Consider the following 18,762-nt stretch of genomic DNA (forward strand, 5'->3'; position numbering starts at 1 on the left):
CTGTGGGAGAAGGCGAGGGGGGGGTGATGATCTGAGAGAATAGCATTGAAACATGTATATTATCACATGTGAAACAGATCGCCAGTCCAGGTTCGATGCATGAGACAGGGTGCTCAGGGCTGGTGCACTGGGATGACCCAGAGGGATGGGATAGGGAGGGAGGTGGGAGGGAGGTTCAGGATGGGGAACACATGTGAACCCATGGCTATTCATGTCAATGTATGGCCAAAATCACTACAATATTGTAAAGTAATTAGTCTCCAATTAAAATAAATAAATTTTAAAAAAAAGATTAAAATCAGTCATAATTCTAAAAAAGAGAGAGAGATCAAGTAACAGAGAAGTTTGGCCTCAGAGTACAAAATGAAACAGGGCAAAGGCTAACAGAGTTTTGTCAAGAGAACACACTGCTCATAGCAAACACCATTTTCTAACATACATGAGATTTCTCTACATATGGAAATCACCAAATTGTCAATACCAAAATCAGATTGATTATATTCTTTGCAATCAAAGATGGAGAAGCTCTATATGGTAAACAAAGACAAGACCTGGAGCTGACTATGGCTCAGACTGTGAGCTCCTTATTGCAAAATTTGGGCATAAATTGAAGAAAGTAAGGGAAATCACTAGGCCATTTTGCTATGACCTAAATCAAATCCCTTCTGGTTATACAGTGGAGGTGACAAATAGACTCAAGGAATTAGATCTAGTAGATAGAGTGCCTGAAAAACTATGGACAGAGGTTTGTAACACTGCATAGGAGGCTATGACCAAAAATATCCCAAAGAAAAAGAAACACAAGAAGGCAAAGTGGTTGTCTGAGAAGGCTTTACAAATAGCTGAGGAAAGAAGAGAAGTGAAAAGCAGGGAAGAAAAGGAAAAACATATACAACTGAATGTACAGTTCCAGAGAATAACAAGGAGAGATAAAAAGGCCTTCTTCAATGAACAACACAAAAAAATAGAGGAAAACAGTAATGTGGGAAAGACTAGACATCTCTTCAAGAATACTGGAGATATCAAGGAAACATCTAGTGCAAGGATGGGTATAATAAGGGACAGAAAGAGTAAGGACCTAACAGAAGCAGAAGAGATTAAGAAAAAGTGGCAGGAATACACAGAACTATACAAAAAAGGTCTTACTGACTTGGATAATCACATGGTGTGTTCATTCACCTAGAGCCAGACATCCTGGAATGTGAAGTCAAGTAGGCCTTAAGAAGTATTACTACAAACAAAACTAGTGGAAGTGATGGAATTCCAGCTCAGTTATTTAAATCCTAAAAGATGATGCTGTTAAAGTGCTTCACTCAATATGCCAGCAAATTTGAAAAACTCATCAGTGGCCACGAGACTGGAAGAGGTCAGTTTTTATTCCAATCTCCAAAAGGGGCAATGCCAAAGAATGCTTAAACTACCATACAGTTGTGCTCATTTCACATTCTAGTAAGGTTATGCTCAAAATTCTTCAAGCCAGGCTTCAGCAGTTCTTCAACTGAGAACTTCTAGATGTACAGTCTGGGTTTAGAAAAGGCAGAGGGACAAGAAATCAAATTGCCAACATTCATTGGCTCATAGACAAAGCAAGGGAGTTCCATAAAAACATCTACTTCTGCTTCATTGATTTTGCTAAAGCCTTTGAGTGTGTGGATCACAACAAACTGGAAAATTCTTAAAGAGATGGGACTACCAGACCACCTTACCTGTCTCCTGAGAAACCTATATGCTGGTCAAAAAGCAACAGCTAGAACAGCACATAGAACAACTGACTGGTGCAAAATTGGGAAAGAAATACAAAATGCTGTATATTGTCACCTTACTTACTTAATGTCTATGCAGAGTACATTATGCAAAATGCTAGGCTGGATGAATCACAAACTAGAATCAAGATTTCCAGGAAAAATATCAATAACCTCAGATACGCAGATGATATCACTCTAATGGCAGAAATTTGAGGAAGAACTAAAGAGCCTCTTGATGAGGGTGAAAGAGGAGAATGAAAAAGCTGGTTTGAAGCTCAACATGCAAAAAAAATCAAGATCATGGCATCTGGTCCCATCACTTCATGACAAATAGAAGGGGGAAAAGTGGAAACAGATTTTATTTTGGGGGGCTCCAAAATCATTGCAGATGGTGACTGTAGTCATGAAATTAAAAGACACTTGCTCCTTGGTAGGGAAGCTATGACAAATGTAGACAGTGTATAAAAGAGTAGTGACATCAATTTGCTGAAAATTTTCCATATAGGTAAAACTACGGTTTTTTCAATAGTCACGTACAGATGTGAGAGTTGTGGCTGAGCAACTGAACCATTGATTCCTTTGAATTGTGGTGCCGGATAAGACTCTTGTGAGTCCCTTGGACAGCAAGGAAATCAAACCAGTCAATCCTAAAGGAAATCAGCCCTGAATATCCATTGGAAGGACTGATGCTAAAGCTCTAATACTTTGGCTGCTTGATGTGAAGCGCTGACTCACTGGGAAAGACCCTCATGAAGGCAAAAGGAGGAGACAGCAGAGCATGAGATGGTTAGATAGTATCACTGACTCAGTGGACTTGAATTTGAACAAACTCTGAGAGATCATGAAGGACAGGGGAGCCTGGTATGCTGCAGTCCATGGGTTCACAAAGAGTGAGACACAACTCATCAACTGAACAACAACAAAATGTAATCAAATTCATCAGTCTCTTCTTTCTGTGATTATTGCCGTGTTCTTTAAAAATTCCTTATCTACCCCAAGATTAAGAAGAGAATTTCCTATATTATCCTCTAAAAGCTTTATGTTTCTTTTTCTTTCATAGTTAGATATTTATTTCACTTGGAATTGATTTTGTAAAAAAGATTTATAAAAATAGTATATTTATTATTATATGTGTGTTCATTTATTTTTATTTTTTTTATATATTTTTTTTTTCATTGATATGAATCAGCCATAGATTTACACTTATTCCCCATCCCGATCCCCCCTCCCACCTCCCTCTCCACCCGATTCCTCTGGGTCTTCCCAGTGCACCAGGCCGGAGCACTTGTCTCATGCATCCCACCTGGGCTGGTGATCTGTTTCACCATAGATAGTATACATGCTGTTCTTTTGAAACATCCCACCCTCACCTTCTCCCACAGAGTCAAAAGTCTGTTCTGTATTTCTGTGTCTCTTTTTCTGTTTTGCATATAGGGTTATCGTTACCATCTTTCTAAATTCCATATATATGTGTTAGTATCCTGTAATGTTCTTTATCTTTCTGGCTTACTTCACTCTGTATAATGGGCTCCAGTTTCATCCATCTCATTAGAACTGATTCAAATGAATTCTTTTTAACGGCTGAGTAATATTCCATGGTGTATATGTACCACAGCTTCCTTATCCATTCATCTGCTGATGGGCATCTAGGTTGCTTCCATGTCCTGGCTATTATAAACAGTGCTGCGATGAACATTGGGGTGCACGTGTCTCTTTCAGATCTGGTTTCCTCAGTGTGTATGCCCAGAAGTGGGATTGCTGGGTCATATGGCAGTTCTATTTCCAGTTTTTTAAGAAATCTCCACACTGTTCTCCATAGTGGCTGTACTAGTTTGCATTCCCACCAACAGTGTAAGAGGGTTCCCTTTTCTCCACACCCTCTCCAGCATTTATTGCTTGTAGACTTTTGGATAGCAGCCATCCTGACTGGTGTGTAATGGTACCTCATTGTGGTTTTGATTTGCATTTCTCTAATAATGAGTGATGTTGAGCACTTTTCATGTGTTTGTTAGCCATCTGTATGTCTTCTTTGGAGAAATGTCTGTTTAGTTCTTTGGCCCATTTTTTGATTGGGTCATTTATTTTTCTGGAATTGAGCTGCAGGAGTTGCTTGTATATTTTTGAGATTAATCCATTGTCTGTTTCTTCATTTGCTATTATTTTCTCCCAATTCTGAGGGCTGTCTTTTCACCTTACTTATAGTTTCTTTTGTAGTGCAAAAGCTTTTAAGTTTCATTAGATCCCATTTGTTAGTTTGCTTTTATTTCCAATATTCTGGAGGTGGGTCATAGAGGATCTTGCTGTGATTTATGTCGGAGAGTGTTTTGCCTATGTTCTCCTCTTAGGAGTTTTATAGTTTCTGGTCTTACATTTAGATCTTTAATCCATTTTGAGTTTATTTTTGTGTATGGTGTTAGAAAGTGTTCTAGTTTCATTCTTTTGCAAATGGTTGACCAGTTTTCCCAGCACCACTTGTTAAAGAGGTTGTCTTTTTTCCATTGTATATCCTTGCCTCCTTTGTCAAAGATAAGGTGTGCATAGGTTCGTGGATTTATCTCTGGGCTTTCTATTCTGTTCCATTGGTCTATATTTCTGTCTTTGTGCCAGTACCACACTGTCTTGATGACTGTGGCTTTGTAGTAGAGTCTGAAGTCGGGCAGGTTGATTCCTCCAGTTCCATTCTTCTTTCTCAAGATTGCTTTGCCTATTCGAGATTTTTTGTATCTCTATACAAATTGTGAAATTATTTGTTCTAGTTGTGTGAAAAATACAGTTGGTAGCTTGATAGGAATTGCATTGAATCTATAGATCGCTTTGGGTAGTATACTCATTTTCACAATATTGATTTTTCCAATCCATGAACACGGTATATTTCTCCATCTATTTGTGTCCTCTTTGATTTCTTTCATCAGTGTTTTATAGTTTTCTGTATATAGGTCTTTTGTTTCTTTAGGTAGATATACTCCTAAATATTTTATTCCTTTTGTTGCAATGATGAATGGAATTGTTTCCTTAATTTCTCTTTCTGTTTTCTCATTGTTAGTGTATAGGAATGCAAGGGATTTCTGTGTGTTAATTTTGTGTCCTGCAACTTTCCTATATTCAATGATTAGCTCTAGTAATTTTCTGGTAGAGTCTTTAGGGTTTTCTATGTACAGGTTCATGTCATCTGCAAACAGTGAGAGTTTTACTTCTTCTTTTCCTATCTGGATTCCTTCTATTTCTTTTTCTGCTCTGATGGCTGTGGCCAAAACTTCCAAAACTATGTTGAATAGTAGTGGTGAGAGTGGGCACCCTTGTCTTGTTCCTGACTTTAGGGGAAATGTTTTCAATTTTTCACCATTGAGGATAATGTGTGCTGTGGGTTTGTCATATATAGCTTTTATTATGTTGAGATATGTTCCTTCTATTCCCACTTTCTGGAGAGTTTTTATCATAAATGGATGTTGGATTTTGTCAAAGGCTTTTTCTGCATCTATTGAGACAATCATATGGTTTTTATCTTTCAATTTGTTAATGTGGTATATTACATTGATTGATTTGCAGATGTTAAAGAATTCTTGCATTCCTGGGATAAAGCCCACTTGGCCATGATGGATGATCTTTTTAATATGCTGTTGGATTCTGTTTGCCAGAATTTTGCTAAGGATTTTTGCATCTATGTTCATCGGTGATACTGGCCTGTAGTTTTCTTTTTTGTGTAGCATCTTTGTCTGGTTTTGGAATTAGGGTGATGGTGGCCTCATAGAATGAGAGTGGAAGTTTACCTTCTTCTGCAATTTTCTGGAAGATTTTGAGTAAGATATGTGTTAGCTCTTCTCTAAATTTTTGGTAGAATTCAGCTGTGAAGCAGTCTGGTTCTGGGCTTTTGTTTGCTGGAAGATTTCTGATTACAGTTTCGATTTCCGTGCTTGTGATGGGTCTGTTAAGATCTTCTATTTCTTCCTGGTTCAGTTTTGCAAAGTTTTACTTCTCTAAGAATTTGTCCATTTCTTCCAAGTTGTCCTTTTTATTGGCATATAGCTGCTGGTAGTGGTCTCTTATGATCCTTTGTATTTCAGTGTTGTCTGTTGTTATCTCTCCATTTTCATTTCTAATTTTGTTGATTTGGATCTTCTCCTTTTGTTTCTTGATGAGTCTGGCTAATGGTTTGTCAATTTTGTTTATCTTTTCAAAAAACCAGGTTTTAGCTTTGTTGATTTTGGCCATGGTCTCTTTTGTTTCTTTTGCATTTATTTCTGCCTTAATTTTTAAGATTTCTTTCCTTCTACTAACCCCGGGATTCTTCATTTCTTCCTTCTCTAGTTGCTTTAGGTGTAGAGTTAGGTTATTTATTTGACTTTTTTCTTGTTTCTTGAGGTAAGCCTGTATTGCTATGAACCTTCCCCTTAGCACTGCTTTTACAGTGTTCCATAGGTTTTGGGTTGTTGTGTTTTCATTTTCATTCATTTCTATGCATATTTTGATTTCTTTTTTGATTTCTGCTATGATTTGTTGGTTGTTCAGAAGCATGTTATTTATCCTCCATATGTTGGAACTTTTAATAGTTTTTTTTTTTTTTTCCTGTAATTGAGATCTAATCTTACTGCATCATGGTCAGAAAAGGTGACTGGAATGATTTCAATTTTTTTGAATTTACCAAGGCTAGATATGGCCCAGGATGTGATGTATTCTGGAGAAGGTTCCGTGTGCACTTGAGAAAAAGGTGAAATTGATTTTTGGGGGGTGAAATGTCCTATAGATATCAATTAGGTCTAGCTGGTCCATTGTGCCATTTAAAGTTTTGTGTTTCCTTGTTTATTTTCTGTGTAGTTGATCTATCCATAGGTGTGAGTGGGGTATTAAAGTCTCCAACTATTATTGTTTTATTGTTAATTTCCCCTTTCATACTTGTTAGCATTTGCCTTACATATGCAGTACTCCTATGTTGGGTGCATATATATTTATAATTGTTATATCTTCTTGTTGGATTGATCCTTTGATCATTATTTAGTGTCCTTCTTTGTCTCTTTTCACAGCCTTTATTTCAAAGTCTATTTTATCTGATATGAGTATTGTGACTCCTGTTTTCTTTTGGTCTCCGTTTGCATGAAATATTTTTTTTTCCAGCCCTTCACTTTCAGCTTGTATGTGTCCCTTGTTTTGAGGTTGGCCTCTTGTAGACAGCATATATGGGGGACTTGCTTTTTTATCCATTCAGCCAGTCTTTGTCTTCTGGTTGGGACATTCAACCCATTTACATTTAAGGTAATTATTAATAGGTATGATCCCGTTGCCATTTACTTTGTTGTTTTGGGTTTGCGTTTATACAACCTTTCTATGTTTCCTGTCTAGAGAAGATCCTTTAGCATTTGTTGAAGAGCTGGTTTGGTGGTGCTGAATTCTCTCAGCTTTTTCTTGTCTGTAAAGCTTTTAAATTCTCTTTCATATCTGAATGAGATCCTTGCTGGGTACAGTAATCTGGGTTGTAGGTTATTCTCTTTCATTACTTTCAGTATGTCCTGCCGTTTCCTCTGGCCTGAAGAGTTTCTATTGAAAGGTCAGCTGTTATCCTTATGAGAATCCCCTTGTGTGTTATCCTTATGGGAATCCCCTTGTGTGTTATTTGTTATTTCTCCCTTGCTGCTTTTAATATTTGTTCTTTGTGTTTTATCTTTGTTAATTTGATTAATATGTGTCTTGGGGGTGTTTCACCTTGGGTTTATCCTGTTTGGGACTCTCTGGGTTTCTCGGACTTGTGTGACCATTTTCTTCCCCATTTTGGGTAAGTTTTCAGCTATTATCTCCTTGAATATTTTTTCATGTCCTTTCATTCTGTCTGCTTCTTCTGTGACACCTTTGATTCGAATGTTGGGGCGTTTCACATTGTCCCAGAGGTCTCTGAGTTTGTCATCATTTCTTTTGATTCTTTTTTATTTTTTTCTCTTTGCTTCATTTATTTCCACCATTTTATCTTCTACCTCACTTATCCTATCTTCTGCCTCTGTTATTCTACTGTTGGTTCCCTCCAGAGTGTTTTTAATCTCATTTATTCAAAAAAAATCTCATTTATTGCATTATTCATTTTTAATTGACTCTTTCTTATTTCTTCAAGGTCCTTGTTAAACATTTCTTGCATCTTGCAATCCTTGTCTCTGGGCTATTTATCTGTAACTCCATTTTGTTTTCAAGATTTTGTATCATTTTTATTACCATTATTCTAAATTCTTTTTCATGTAGATTCCCTATCTCCTCCTCTTTTGTTTGGCATGGTGGGCATTTTTCATGTTCCTTTACCTGCTGGCTATTTCTCTGCCTTTTCATCTTATTTAGATTACTGTGTTTGGGGTGGCCTTTCTGTATTCTGGTGGCCTGTGGTTCCGTCTTATTGTGGAGGTTTCTCCCAGTGGGTGGGGTTAGACCATTGGCTTGCCAAGGTTTCCTGGTTAGGGAAGCGTGCGTTGGTGAGTGGAGCTGGATTTCTTCTCTCTGGAGTGCAGTGGAGTGTCCAGTAGTGAGTTTTGAGATGGGTCTATGGGTTTGGTGTGACTTTGGGCAGCCTGTATATTGATGCTCAGGGCTATGTTCCTGCGTTGCTGGAAATTTGCATGGTACGTCTTGCTCTGGAACTTATTGGCTCTTGGGTGGTGGTTGGTTTCAGTGTAGGTATGGAGGCTTTTGGAAGATCTCTTATTAATTAATGTTTCCTGTAATATCATGGTATTCCAAGCCTTTGCCCCATCTCATAATGCTGAAGAAGCTGAATTTGAATGGTTCTATGAAGACCTACAAGACCTTTTAGAACTAACACCCAAAAAAGATGTTCTTTTCATTATAGGGGACTGGAATGCAAAAGTAGGAAGTCAAGAAACACCTGGAGTAACAGGCAAATTTGGCCTTGGAGTGTGAAATGAAGCAGGGCAAAGGCTAATAGATTTTTGCCAAGAGAACACACTGGTCATAGCAAACACCCTCTTCCAACAACACAAGAGAATACTCTACACATGGACATCATCAGATGGTCAACACCGAAATCAGATTGATTATATTCTTTGCAGCCAAAGATGGAGAAGCTCTATACAGTCAGCAAAAAGAAGACAGGGAACTGACTGTGGCTCAGATCATGAACTCCTTATTGCCAACTTCACACTTAAACTGAAGAGTGTAGGGAAAACCACTAGACCACTCAGGTATGACCTAAATCAAATCCCTTATGAGTATACAGTGGAAGTGAGAAATAGATTTAAGGGACTAGATCTGATAGAGAGCCTGATGAACTGTGGACGGAGGTTCGTGACATTGAACAGTAGACAGGGATCTAGACCATCCCCATGGAAAAGAAAGGCAAAAATGCAAAATGGTTGTCTGAGGAGGCCTTACTAATAGCTGTGAAAAGAAGAGAAGCGAAAAGCAAAGGAGAAAAGGAAAGATATTTGCATTTGAATGCATAATTCCAAAGAATAGCCAGGAGAGATAAGAAAGCCTTCCTCAGCAATCAATGCAAAGAAATAGAGGAAAACAACAGAATGGGAAAGACTAGGGATCTCTTCAAGAAAATTAAAGGTATCAAGGGAACATTTCAGGCAAAGATGGGTTCGATAAAGGAGAGAAATTGTATGGACCTAACAGAAGCAGAAGATATCAAGAAGAGGTGGCAAGAATACACAGAAGAACTGTACAAAAAAGATCTTCAGGACCCAGATAATCACAATGGTGTGATCACTCACCTAGAGCCAGACATCCTGAAATGTGAAGTCAGGTGAGCCTTAGAAAGCATCACTATGAACAAAGCTAGTGGATGTGATGGAACTCCAGTTGAGCCATTTCAAATCCTGAAAGATGATGCTGTGAAAGTGCTGCACTCAATATGCCAGCATATTTGGAGAACTCAGCAGTGGCCACAGGACTGGAAAAGGTCAGTTTTCATTCCAATCCCAAAGAAAGGCAATGCCAAAGAATGTTCAAACTACCGCACAATTGCACTCATCTCACATGCTAGTAAAGCAATGCTCAAAATTCTCCAAGCCAGGCTTCAGCAATACATGAATCAAGAACTTCGAGATGTTCAAGCTAGTTTTAGAAAACACAGAGGAACCAGAGATCAAATTGCCAATATCTGCTGGATCATCGAAAAAGCAAGAGAGTTCCAGAAAAACATCTATTTCTGCTTTATTGACTATGCCAAAGCCTTCAACTGTGTGGGTCACAACAAACTGTGGAAAATTCTGAAGGAGATGGGAATACCACACCACCTGACCTGCCTCTTGAGAAACCTGTATGCAGGTCAGGAAGCCACAGTTAGAACTGGATATGGAACAACAGACTGGTTCCAAATAGGAAAAGGAGTACGTCAAGGCTGTATATTGTCACCCTGCTTATTTAACTTATATGCAGAGTATATCATGAGAAACGCTGGGCTGGAAAAAGCACAAGCTGGAATCAAGATTGTCGGGAGAAATATCAACAACCTCAGATATGCAGATGACACCACCCTTATGGCAGAGAATGGAGAGGAACTAAAAAGCCTCTTGATGAAAGTGAAAGAAGAGAGTGAAAAAGTTAGCTTAAAGCTTAGCTTTCAGAAAACTAAGATCATGGCATCTGGTCCCATCACCTCATGGGAAATAGATGGGGAGACAGTGGAAACAGTGGCTGACTTTATTTTTTTTGGGCTCCAAAATCATTGTGGACGGTGACTGCAGCCATGAAATTAAAAGACACTTACTCCTTGGAAGGAAAGTTATGACCAATCTAGATAGCATGTTAAAAAGCAGAGACATTACTTCGCGCACAAACGTCCATCTGGTCAAGGCTATGGTTTTTCCCGTGGTCATGTATGGATGTGAGAGTTGGACTGTGAAGAAAGCTGAGCACCGAAAAATTGATGCTTTTGAACTGTGGTGTTGGGGAAGACTCTTGAGAGTCCCTTGGACTTCAAGAAGATCCAACCAGTCCATCCTAAAGGAGATCAGTCCTGGGTGTTCATTGGACGGACTGATGCTGTAGCTGAAACTCCAATACTTGTGGCCACCTCATGCAAAGAGTTGACTCATTGGAAAAGACCCTGATGCTGGGAGGGATTTGGGGCAGGTGAGAAGGGGACGACAGAGGATGAGATGGCTGGATGACATCACCGACTTGATGGGCATGAGTTTGAGTAAACTGGGAGTTGGTGATGGACAGGGAGGCCTGGCATGCTGCAATTTATGGGGCCGCAAAGAGTCAGACACAACTGAGTGACTGAACTGAACAGTAATCAGCATTCCTCTGGTGTTCTCAGGTTTTGGGCTTAAACCTCCTGCCTCTGGATTTCAATCTTATTCTTCCAGTAGCCTCAAGAATTCTCCATGCATACCACACTGATAATAAAACTTCTAGGTTAGTGGTGAAAAGATTCTCCACACTGAGAGACACCCAGAGAGGTTCACGGAGGTACATGAAGAAGAGGAGAGGGAAGAAGGAGATATAGGTGAGCAGGAGGAGAAAGGGGGGGACTCAAGAGGAGAGAGACAGATCTACGCAGTACTCTGTTCCCTAAGTGTTCTCCGCAGCCCAGAACACCCACAGAGATTCACTGAATTGGATTGAGAAGAGAAAGGGAAGGGAAGAAATAGAGGTTATCTGGGGGAAAAAAAGGAGAGTCAAAAAGGGGGAAAGAGTAATCAAACCAGTAATCACACTCTGAGTAAAAATGGGTATTGAAGATTGGATTCTTAATTGTCCAAAATTGATATCAAATACTGAAAAACAAAGATTAGAAATCTAGAGTAGAGGTTTGACTCTTAAAAATACAATATTAAAAAAACATTAAAAAATTTAAGAAAAATATATGAAGTTCGCTTTAAAAATAGGGTCCTTTTTTTTTTTTTTTTGCAAGGTTATAGTGGGTTAAAACGGAGAAGGCAATGGTAGGCTGCAGTCCATGGGGTTGTGAAGAGTCGGACACGACTGAGAGACTTCACTTTCACCTTTTTCTTCCATGCATTGGAGAAGGAAATGGCAACCCACTCCAGTGTTCTTGCCTGTAGAATCCCAGGGACGACAGAGCCTGGTGGGCTGCTGTCTGTGGGGTTGCACAGAGTCGGACATGACTGAAGTGACTTAGCAACAGCAGCGGGTTATAAAAATGAAAATTAAGGAGTAATAGAGGAGTAATAGAGGACTTTTTAAAAAAGAAACAAAAATTTTAATTAAAAAAAAAATAGTAAAAACCACTACAATATTGTAAAGTAATTAGCCTCCAACTAATAAAAATAAATGGAAAAAAAAAAAACAACACCAAGTCCAGCCCTCCAAAAAAAAAAAATAAATAATAGCAAAAATATATCTAGGAATTTCTCTGGAGCTGTTGCAGGCAGTGTGGGTTCAGTTCAGCTCCAGATAGTTCCTTTTTCCAGCTTATACTACTCAATATCTATAGGCCCCTTCCAGTGTAATTGGTGTTAACTACAGGGATTTTAATCTGTTGCACCTGTCACTTCTGAAGCGGTTCCCTTTGTTTATTTGGCTCTTGTTTGCAGGCCTCTACAGGGTCTAATTTTCACCCTGACACAAGTGGGCGGAGGTGGTCTCTTGTTTAGGTTTGCTTGTTCAGTCGTGCTGTGAGGAGGGAAGGGCACTGCAGACAAATACCACTGGCGTGTGTGGGGAGCACTTGTAGTGTTCTGGCCACACTGGGTTTGCCCCCGCTCACGGCGTGTGTGCCTTCCCCGTCTACACTGCTCAGGCTCCAGGTTGCTCTCCAGGGAGTGGGCCCTGAGTTGCATGCACTTCCCAGGCCTAAGCCGCTCAGGTTCAGGTTTTCGGGTACTCCACAAAGACACAGACAGGGTTGGGCCTGTGTTTTGTGCCTTCCGTGAGTAGCTCAGGTACCCAGGAGCTTGATGAGCACACTCTCCCCAGGTGCGGTGTGCCTTATCCCCTCCACGGTCCCAGTCTCAGTTTCCATGTGCCCCAGTCCAGTGCGCCTTGTGTCTCTTCTGGGGAGTTGGTCTCTAGCTGCGACCCTCTCGGTGGATGTCAACCATCCAGAATCTCAGGAAGTCTTTGGTTAGAAACTGCAAGCCTGTTTGCAATTTTGTAGGGGATGCCCTCTCTGGGGCTGAGTTTGCCCCTTTCTGGCCTGGCGCCCACCTCCCCCTGCCTCCTGCAGGGGATGGGCCAGTCAGCAGCCGGCTAGCTCTTCTCTGGTATTGCTCCATTCTTTGTTCTGTGGATGGGCCGGCTGTGCCTTAGGTTTGGGCTTTTCGCAGGTTAATTCTCTGTCTCTCTCTATTGCTATCCCACAGTTTAAGTTGCGATCTCACATTAGCTCCCTCCGATTGCCCTCAGGGCTTTTAGGTCCACTTCTTACCCTAAGCAATGCCGCCCGCGCCTCTCCATTCAGCCCCACTTGCTGATGGCAGATGCGAGCGTCTGGGGTACTTTTCTGCTGGGAGTGGCTTTTAGGCCTGTAATCTGTGCGTTTTATTTATTTTTCCTCTCAGTTAGGTTGCCCTCTGAGATTTGAAAACTTCCCCAAGACGCACCAGTGAGAGGGATTCCTGGTGTTTGGAAACTTCCTCTGTTAAGACTCCCTTCCTGGGACGGATATCTGTCTCTAACTCTTTTGTCTCTCTTTTTATCTTTTACATTTTGTCCTACCTCCTTTTGAAGACAATGGGCTGCTTTTCTGGCTGCCTGATGTCCTCTGCTAGCAATCAGAACTTGTTTTGTGGAGTTTGCTCAGCATTCAAATGTAGTTTCCATGAATTTGTGTAGGAGAAAGTGGTCTCCTCATCCTATTCCTCCACCATCTTAGCTCCTCTCCGGTCTTTTGTTTCTTTAGGTAGATATATTCCTAAGTACTTTATTCGTTTCATTGCAATGGTGAATGGATTTGTTTCCTTAATTTCTCTTTCTGTTTTCTCATTGTTAGTGTATAGGGATGCAAGGGATTTCTGTGTGTTAATTTTATATCCTTCAACTTTACTATATTCATTGATTAGCTCTAGTAATTTTCTGGTGGAGTCTTTAGGGTTTTTCTATGTAGAGGATCAATGCAAAGAAATAGAGGAAAACAACAGAATGGGAAAGACTAGAGCTCTATTCAAGAAAATTAGAGATACCAAGGGAACATTTCATGCAAACATGGGTTCGATAAAGGACAGAAATGGTATGGACCTAACAGAAGAAGAAGATATTAAGAAGAGGTGGCAAGAATACACAGAAGGACTGTACAAAAAAATTTTAACGACCAGATAATAACAATGGTGTGATGACTCACCCAGAGCCAGACATCCTGAAATGTGAAGTCAGGTGGGCCTTAGAAAGCATCACTACAATCAAATCTGGTGGAGGTGATGAAATTCCAGTTGAACTATTTCAATTCTGAAAGATGATGCTGTGAAAGTGCTACACTCAATATGCCATCAAATTTGGAAAACTCAGCAGTGGCCTCAGGACTGGAAAAGGTCAGTTTTCATTCCAATCGCTAAGAAAGGCAATGCCAAAGAATGCTCAAACTACTGCACAATTGTGCTCATCTCACACCCTAGTAAAGTGATGCTCAAAATTCTCCAAGCCAGGCTTCAGCAATACGTGAACTGTGAACTTTTCGCAGGTTAATTCTCTCTATATATATTGCTATCCCACAGTTTAAGTTGCTATCTCACATTAGCTCCCTCAGATTGTTCAAGCTGGTTTTAGAAAACACAGAGGAACCAGAGATCAAATTGCCAATATCTGCTGGATCATTGAAAAAGCAAGAGAGTTCCAGAAAAACATCTATTTCTGCTTTATTGACTATGCCAAAGCCTTCAACTGTGTGGGTCACAACAAACTGTGGAAAATTCTGAAGGAGATGGGAATACCACACCACCTGACCTGCCTCTTGAGAAACCTGTATGCAGGTCAGGAAGCCACAGTTAGAACTGGATATGGAACAACAGACTGGTTCCAAATAGGAAAAGGAGTACGTCAAGGCTGTATATTGTCACCCTGCTTATTTAACTTATATGCAGAGTATATCATGAGAAACGCTGGGCTGGAAAAAGCACAAGCTGGAATCAAGATTGTCGGGAGAAATATCAATAACCTCAGATATGTAGATGATACCACCCTTATGGCAGAAAGTGAAGAGGAACTAAAAGGCCTCTTGATGAAAGTGAAAGAGGAGAGTGAAGAAGTTGGCTTAAAGCTCAACATTCAGAAAACTAAGATCATGGCATCTGGTCCCATCACCTCATGGGAAATAGATGAGGAGACAGTGGAAACAGTGTCAGACTTTATTTTGGGGGGACTCCAAAATCACTGCAGATCACTGCAGATGGTGACTGCAGCCATGAAATTAAAAGACGCTTACTCTTTGCAAGAAAAGTTATGACCAACCTAGATACAGCATATTAAAAAGCAGAGACATTGCTTTGCCAACAAAGGTTCATCTAGTCAAGGCTATGTTTTTTCCATTAGTCATGTATGGATATGACAGTTGGACTGTGAAGAAAGCTGAGCACCGAAAAATTGATGCTTTTGAACTGTGGTGTTGGGGAAGACTCTTGAGAGTCCCTTGGACTGCAAGGAGATCCAACCAGTCCATCCTAAAGGAGATCAGTCCTGGGTGTTCATTGGAAGGACTGATGCTTAAGCTGAAACTCCAATACTTTGGCCACCTGATGCGAAGAACTGACTCATTGGAAAAACCCTGATGCTGAGAAAGATTGAAGGCAGGAGAAGAAGGGGATGGCAGAGGATGAGATGGTTGGATGACATCACCGACTCAGTGGACATGAGTTTGAGTAAGCTCCGGTAGTTGTTGATGGGCAGGGAGCCCTGGTGTGCTGCAGTTCATGTGGTGGCAAAGAGTCAGACACGACTGAGTGACTGAACTGAACTGAAGCCAGGAGTCAAATTCTACTCTTTACACGTAACTGACCAGTTTTCTCAACAGTTTATTGAAGAGACTGTTGTTTCTCCTTTTTGTATTTTTGGCTCCCTCATTGTAAATTAATTGACCACATATCCATTCATTTATTTCTGGATTCTATTCTGGTTCATTTCTCCATGTCCAAATCATTCCACTTTGATCACCATGTTTCATAAAATATTTACCTGAATTGGCCAAAATTTCATTCAGGTTTTTTCATATCTCATGGAAACTTTGGCCAACCCAATATTTTGAAAAATCAGGAAATGTGATGCTTTCAGCTTTGTTCTTCTTTTTCAAGATTGTTTTGGCTCTTTGAGGGTGTTTTGTTGTTCCATACACATTTTAGGATTGTTTTCCTTATTTATGAGAAAAATATCATTGGAACATATTGGGACTATATTGAATCTGTAAATTGTTTTGGGCAGTATGGACATTTTAACAGTATTCTTCTCATCCATGAACCAAATATCTTTCAATTATTTTGAGGTTTTTAAATATCTTTTAGCTTTCAGTATATAGAACTCATAACTCATCAGTTATATTTATTTCTAAATATTTTACTTTTTCTGATACTATGGTGAACGTGATTGTTTCCTAATTTTTCTTTCTGATAGTTCAATGTTGATTCATAGAAACATAAATTAGTTTTGTATACCAATTTTGTATTCTGCAACTTTACTGAACTCAATTATTAGTTCTAACAATGTTTGTGGTGGGGTTTTCAGAGTTTTATACACCTAATATTGTCATCTGCAAATAGAAATAATTTTATATGTTCCTTTCTTATTCTAATGCCATTTATTTCTTTTTCTTGTCTGACTGCTCTGACGGAATTTCACTACTATGTTGAATTAAAGTGGCAGGGGTGGGCATCCTTGTCTTGTTTTTGATCTTGGAGGAAAATAATTCAACATATCACTGTTGAGTATAATGGTAGCTGTGGGCTTGTAATATATGGACATTATTATGTTGAAATACAGTCCCTAAGTCAATTTCTTGAGAGTTTTTATCCTGAAATAATATTAAATTTTGTTAAATGCTTTTTCTGCATCTGTTAAGATGATCATATATTTTTTATTTTTCAGTTTGTTAATGTATATCACATTGGTTTATTTGTGGATGTTAAATCATCCTTGTTTCTCTGGAATAAATCCCACTTGGCTATGGCATATGATCTTTTTAATGCAGTGTTGACTTTGATTTGCTAATATTTTGTTGAGAATTTTTGTATCTATGTTTGTCAGGGATTTTGTCCTATAATTCTCTTTTCTTAGAGCATCCCTGCCTGGTTTAGGTATCAAGGTATTGATGGCCTCATAAAAAGAGTTTGGAAGTGTCTCCTCCTCTTCTATTTTTTGGAAGAGTTTGAGCTGGATGTATATTAGTTCTTCTAATGTTTGGTAGAGTTTATTAGTGAAGGCTTCTGGCTCTGAACTTTGTTGGAAGGATTTTGATTACTGACTCAATCTCTTTACTGGTAATTGGACTGCTCAGATTTTATATTTATTCATGCTTTTCTGTTCCATGAATTTCTTCTTCTGTGCAAAGCCCTGGAGGGAGAGTCATGATGAGTTCCCATGCACCCATTAGGAATCACTTTTTTTGTTTGTTTCCAGTTGTCTTGTGAGCCTCTTGGACACAATCTTTACTGGGTTTCTAGAGTGAGGCGTTTTGGGAACCTGTCCCTCTGGATGGGAGTCTCAAAAGTTGGGGTCCAAACTTTTGTGTGGTCCAAACTCTTCACTCCTTGAGAAGAAGCTGAGAGTTGAGTGTTCCCTCCCAACTGTATGGGCACTGTATTGAAGGTGGAGTTTAAGGTGTGAGAGTGTGTCTCAGCCTTTCCTACCCATTTCGGTATCAGTATTTTCTCATTGGTCTGTTGTGTAGGACTGACTCAGCTAGTTCCTGGATCTCTTTAGGAGGGAATTTCTCTGAGTATAACTGTACATTCAGTGAATCCGTGGGAGGAGGGAAACTCAGGAGTCTCCTGTGTCACCATCTTGTTGACTCATGATCTAGAATTTCTTTTAATGAGGTTGTTCTGGTGACAAATGCTTGTATTATTTTTGCCTCAAATTGTCTTTCACTTTCATTTTTTTAGATTATAATCTTTATTTTTTAGAGCAATTTTGGGTTCACAGCAAAATTTAACAGAATGTTTGGAGAGTTTCCATATATTGTACCTTGTGTCCCCATACATACACATCCTCCTCCCGCTATTGACATCCTTCTCCACAGTTGTACAATTGTTAAAATTGATGCACTTAAAAAAAATTTAAAAAAAAATTGATGCACTTACATTGACAAATCATGATCATTCAAAGCCCATAATTTATATGTGTTTAATTTGGTGAACATTCTGTGGATTTTGGCAAATATGTAATGACAGGTATCCACCATTACAGTATCATACAGAATGGTTTCACTGCCCTAAAAAAAAATTTCTGCTCTGCCTATTCATCCTTCTTTTCCACAACCGCAATGACTACTAATCTTTTTTACTGTCTCTGTAGATTTTCCTTATCCAGAATGTCATATAATTAGAATCGTATGATTCAGATTGGCTTCTTTCACTTAGTAGCATGCATTTAAGAGTCTTTCATGTCTTTCCATAACTTGATACCTAATTTCTTTTTAACACTGAATAATATTCTATTGCCTGCATGTACCAGTGTATTTACCCATTCACCTATTGAAGGACATCTTGGTTGCTTCCAGGTTTGGGCAAATATGAATAAAATTGCTATAAATATCTGTGTGCAATTTTTTTGTGTGTGGGCATAAATTTTCAACTCCATAAGCTTCATTAGCCAGGATGTCTTAGTGACATCACTGAGAAGAGGCTCTCTGCCAATAAGAGATACATACACAAGCAAGAAGTAGATCAGTTTTCTGTTACTGTAGAATTACCTAGCTTACTCTAACAGATTCTGTTTAATCTTATTGCAGCATCTGTAATGACACCCCCTTTACATTCCAGGTATTTGCTTTTTCTCTTGGTTCTTTTCTCTCTCTCTCTGTTTCTCACATTCTGTGTGTGTCTCTCTCCCTGTTTTTTTCCTTCCTCCCCACCCTCCCCCCACCCTCCAAGTCGCACCACCAGAGGTTTATCTTTTCAAAAAACAAATTCTG

The sequence above is a fragment of the Cervus canadensis genome, chromosome 2, assembly GCF_019320065.1.
Source record: "Cervus canadensis isolate Bull #8, Minnesota chromosome 2, ASM1932006v1, whole genome shotgun sequence".
In the NCBI taxonomy this organism is placed as follows: domain Eukaryota; kingdom Metazoa; phylum Chordata; class Mammalia; order Artiodactyla; family Cervidae; genus Cervus; species Cervus canadensis.